The following is a 6,000-nucleotide window of genomic DNA, read 5'->3' as shown; positions in this document are numbered from 1 at the left end:
TTATTTTCAGAGTATGGAACATTGTTTCTGAACCTTTCTAGTTCTGATTTACATTGTTTCTTTTATGTCTTGTAGGGGTTAGGGGAGGGGTTGCATTCACTAACTTCTCACCATTTGAGCTGCTGTTTCTGTACTGGTCCCTGTTTTCCAGGGAATACCTATTGGCAGTTTTATTGTCCTGCCCCCAAGCTCCTGAGAACCTGCTCTGTTGCTTTCTTCCTCTTCCTCCTGCAGAGGAGATGCAGATATCATATAATTGTAAGACTGTTGGTGGTTTACCTCTACCCCATGTATTTTGGGGCTCATGGGGATAACTATTCATCTAGTTTTGCTTTAAATGCTGCCCCTGGTTTACTGGTTTTGTTATCTAAATGCTCTGTTCTTTTATGTGAGGGTTTGATGAGTTTAATAAACTGCACACTGCCACTGCCATCTTCCCAGAATCCTCTCTTCTGTGTAGATTTTCAACATGTGACTTTAATTGCATGGTCGCTATTGACCACCCTCAGTAAATACTTCTTAATATTCAATGGGTCACATGATATGTACATATATATATTAATTTAAAGCTAAAAATTACCAATCACTTAACCTGAAACTGTAATGATCTTCTATAGGTAGTACTGTTCTGGGAGATCTGAGTCCACTTTGAAATAATTTGATATGAGTTTTACCTCAGAGTAAGCAGGAGATTCTTTTCTTTTTATGGTGATAGAGCTTTCAGAGTCATATTTCTCCCTGGTAGAAAATAATTTTGTTGGAAGCAACTCCATCTAGACTGATTGAAATCTCTGGTGTCACCTCAAACAATCAAGTTTGAAGTGTTTAAAAGCCAATTTTACTCAGATGATGGAAATATTAAAAAGAGTAAAAAGGGAAGCATTGCTCTTACTTGGAGGCAATTTGTTTCCTTAGAAGTAGGTGTTTGTTGTAGGCTCTGGGAGACTATTGGGCTATTCATGACATTAGTGGTAGCCCTTTCTAGACAAGGGAAGGCTTACACAGGTAACTCTTAGAGTGCTGTGAAATGATCCAAATTGGAAGGCGAAGAAATGAAAACATGTGCTGCTTGAAAGGCCGTGTATGCTCATAAAAATGAGCTCTTATGGTGGTCTTTCATCCCAATCCCTGCAGATAAAAAACTGTCTCCACATGATTTGCTAAAGCCCTCTTACCTCGCTTTCACAGAACAAGGAATCATGATTGAAAACAGGGCAGGATTTTTGTCAAGTTGCTATGGTGAGAAGACAAAAAAAAAAAAAAAGTCTAAATGTTCACGAAATTGAAATCTCTCTTTTAGTGGCCCTTTCTTGATAAATGACATGTATGTATTTTTTTTTTTAAAGAAGAGAGCATAAGTGAATTAATATACCTTTAAGAGAATATCTCCCCTCCTTCCTGGCTAAGTTTTTGCATACTGTGGACAGATTTCTAATGTAAACCTGGTTTTCTTCTGCGACAATAATAAAGAGTAGAAAGAATCTTCTTCATGCGTTATATTATAAAAGTTTATATGAATTTGGCCTCACTCTGCTAAGTGTTTTTATTTGTTAGCACAATCGTAATGAAGAGAAATGTTCCCATATGCCAGCAACTATTGTCATCCCAAGTACTCTCTAGTGTTAATTCATTTTTCCTCTGAATTTGAATTCCTTTGACATGAGAAAAACAGACTTTGAATTTTATTTATTTATTGTTCTTTGAGATGCTTATGTGGATGTGGATGCAAGAATATGGAAGGGCTTGCTCGCTGATTTTTTTCTCCACAATTCTGTGCAGACAGTTGGGAGCTGGGGAAAATTTTCATTATGTAATTGCTACTAGGCACAAGTTACATAATTTTATATGAGGAATAAGACATGTGGTGCATCTGGACTTTTCTCAGGCTAATATTATTAATGAAAAATAGACTTATGGAAATAATAGTCTCCAGTGTTTAACCTGATATGCAGATTGTTAGCCAGTGTAATCCTGGATGCATGTTTTTTGAATATTCAAATCAAAACTTCCTTAAGATTGAGCAGGTTTGTGATGAGACCATTTACTTTATAGATTTAACCAAGATTTTACCAAAAGATAAAACTAACATAGTACATTCAATTACTCATCCATTCAGTAAGGTCTTATTGATCATGTATATTTCAGGTTTGTTGCAATATTATTTAAATTTTGTTTATGGAGATACTTATTTACTTTTACCTAGAGTGGTTTTGTTTTTGTTTTGCTTTTAAGGGTGAGTAACTATTTGAGCTGATAGTTATGGTGCCTGGTTCTAGATCTGTGTTCTGCAGTGAAATTGCAGTATGATCTATCACCAGATATTTAATCCATCTTCATCTCACATGGAAAAGGGACAAAACCCTGCTCTTCCTGGCTGCTGTATCTGGAAATGTGATTAGAATAGATACAGGATAGTTACAGCTTAGAAAGCATCTCACATTTCCCGAAGGATTGATGCTGAGAGGTGACAATTATTCTGAGAATCAATATCTTTTTTACATTAGACAACAAAGTTGAAGAAGATAACTATTTGGTTTCATGAGAAACAACCTGACTTCTCTGGGCATGCACAAAAACTTACCTCAAAGCAAGGGTTGGGTGGCAGAAGCATAAGGAAACTGAGTTTTGCTAGGGATCAGAAAGTTAAGCATGAGAAGCCCTCTGATTTGAACCTTAAACCTTGCCTCTACCCCTCTCTTTGCCCACAAAACATAGCACTAGAGCTAAGTGAGCATCCTTCCTCTGTCCTGCTCTCTTCTCTCTAAATCAGAGGAGGCGTCTGAACAGAAAAGTGGGGTGCACACATCTGATGGATGTACCTTATTACTGGCCAGGGAAGAAAGAAATGGCAACCACCTCTTCCTTCCTGCCAGTGACATATTGCAGGAACCTGAAGCAAAGTAATATCGCAAGAAAGGGGATACTCTCTGGTTTGATAGAGAAAAGTTAGGAAACTGTCTAAAATATGAATTCCTAGAGGAAAAACTATATGAAAATAGAAAGTTAATGATAGCGTTGAAACTATCCTTTAATAGGTGTTTGTCTTGCTTATATATTTACAGTGAGATAGTAACGTATGAGCAATGTCCCTTCCTGGCATTGTAAAAATGTTGGCATTATAATTAATTAAGGTGATATATTGAAACATTGGCAAAGTTTTGTGTTTCTTAATACATATGTGGCACAGTTTCAGCCAATGTTTTTGTTGTTATTATCTAATCTCATAACATATGCTTTTTAGGACTGTCATCTTTTTAGAATCTACAAAGGAAATAAAAATCAGGCTATTATCTGACTTTTGCTCCTGAGAAACTAATGAGCAAGAGTCATTACTCATAACAGAATAATTAATTGGGTTTCCACTCTGTGCCAGACAGTGAGCTGGGATCTGGGCTCACTTAGATAACAGTTCTTTTTTTCATGGCACTCACAGTGTAGGAAGAAACAGGTAAACAAATCATTGCCATATAAGTTGATAAATGCTGTGATAAAGTTATGAACAGATGCCATGAACATAGAGGAGGAGGAATTTAAGTACCTCCAGCAGAAAGCAAGTATTATCAGAGTAGCTGGTACATGACTTATAATGAGACTTCACAAAGCTAAAAAGGAAGGGGCAGGAAAACAAAGGTATTAGCATAGGCAAAGATACACAAAGTTGAATGACTGCAGGGTCAGTTTGAAAAATAGCCTTTCTATGATGCCAAAGAGTTTGAATTTTACCTTGAAGAAAATAGGAAGGTATTCCAGGAGATAGATGCAATCAAAATAATTTGCTCAAATTTTAATAAATATTGATTGCTCATCTACTACATGCCAGGATACCATGTGCTTTTTAAGTGCCATGTAGTTTAAGTGCCAAGTAGTTCATATTATAGTTGAAGCTAAAGGGTTAAACTGATTTGAGGGTTAATGGGGTGAAAATGTTCAGTAATGGGAAACTAAAGGTAGCTTTAGAAAAAGAAAGTTTATTCCCAGAGAACAAAAAATTAGCAGATCGACTAACCCAGGGGTGATTTAGGGGCTCACACTGCCATCAAGGACCAAAGATCTTACCACCTTCCATCTTTAACTTATTCCTTTATTGTCAGAAATGGCTCTTAAAGCTGTAGCTCTCATCTCTTTACACAATCTGTCCACATATAACAAGGAACAAAAGAAAGGATGAGTTTTGCTCTTTCATTGATCTTTTTATTTGTGAGAGAAATCTTTCTAGGAAGACCCTTAGAAGAGTTTTCTTCTTTCTTATTGGAGAGAACTGACCATACAGACATCAACATTTTCAAGGGAGTTTGGGAAAGAGAATAATATTCATTTTCTGCCTTCGTTACAGGCAGTGGAATTTTCCAGTGAGGGAAGGGGGATGGAAAATGGCTGTTTAATTAGCCACCAATGGTGTTTGACTCCTCTTAAGTAAAATTAATATTAGAGGGTTGAGAGGAAAAGGAAGCAGCATTAAATGGAGCCAGATGTGGAAAAAGGGAGAAAACCAGATAATAGTGGTGGACTTGACAAATAGGAGGTCACTGTTGACTCTTTTTTTTCCACATTAAAAAAAAAAAAATTATTGGAGTATAGTTGCTTTACAATGTTGTATTAATTTCTACTGTACAGCAAAGTGAATCAGCTATATATATACATATACCCCCTCTTTTTTGAATTTCCTTCCCATTTAGGTCACCACAGAGCATTGAGTAGAGTTCCCTGTGCTATACAGTAGGTTCTCATTAGTTATCTATTTTATACTTAGTATAATAGTGTATGTATGTCAATCCCAATCTCCCAATTCATCCCACCCCCCGCTTCCCCCTTGGTATCCATACATTTGTTCTCTACCTCTGTGTCTCTATTTCTGCCTTGTAAATAAGATCTTCAGAAATTTCAGTGGAATTTACTGCCAGGAGTTAAATTTCAGTGTGCTAAGAAGTTAATAGGTGGTGAGGAAGTAGATGTATAAACTGCTTTCTTAAAGAAGCTTCTAGTAAAGAGGACAGGAGGAAGCAGCACATGATGAAAGGAGGTTAAGGGAAAACTTTTTATTGAGAAGATGGGAGGTAATTAATCATATTTACATGCCATGGATGAGGGGTAAGCACACAGATAGGAGAAGAAATCATACAAGAAGCAAGTGTAATAAATGATAGTTTAGATTCCAGAGTAGATTAGAATGGATGGATCCAGGAGGAAGAATTATTCATCAATTCAGGAGAGAAAAGGAGGCTAGAATATGGAGTTAGGGGCAATTAGCTTATCAGTGATCATTAAAATCTAGCTTAAGTCTAGAGCAAAGGTCAACTCATGGGTGAGTTTGGAAACGGAGGGAGCTGAGGAATTGCTGCATGCTGGCCTCTGCTTCTACTGAAAATATGGAGATAATGTCAGATACTAAAACTCTGTATGTGTGTGAGAGGAGCTAGAATAGTTTTAGGTTGTATACATTTGAAGTAAAGTAAGAATTTAGAAATAATTTATTAGGAATCAATGGAAGAACTGTTGGAATATGTTCAGTACCAAGTTGTCATTAAAAATATCCCTTTAAATAATGCAGACTTGTAGGATTATGGTTTCCTCCACAATTCTCAATAGTGAGCAAATAGAAGTAGATAAAACTACTACTTTGAATAACCCAGTATTAAACATTATCAGGGAACAGAGGACATGAATATAACAGAGCAATCTAGAATATCACTGAAGAGAGACCAGGAAGTTGAGTGTAAAATGAGAAGAATGAATCTAGGATGCTACTAGACTGGAAAAATAGAAGAGGTCTACACTTTTATACAGTGTCTTTCTTACTTGCAAACTCTCTTCCTTTGGTACTTAGAAGCCACATTTATCTGATTGTACACTCGATTACCAGCCATAGCTAATTGGCCTAGGAGTCAACCCTTCATGGTTTTCACTGACCTACCAGTCAACACCAGATTGTTGAGAAGTAAGTTTTTTCGTCCATGAGTTGGAATTCAGAAATAATTATTAAATCTGGGTTAGACTGGCAAT

The sequence above is a fragment of the Delphinapterus leucas genome, chromosome 5, assembly GCF_059928025.1.
Source record: "Delphinapterus leucas isolate spDelLeu-1000000601 "Yukka" chromosome 5, BTC_Dleu_Yukka2, whole genome shotgun sequence".
Classification (NCBI taxonomy): Eukaryota; Metazoa; Chordata; class Mammalia; order Artiodactyla; family Monodontidae; genus Delphinapterus; species Delphinapterus leucas.
Note: the sequence above shows the minus strand (reverse complement) of the source record.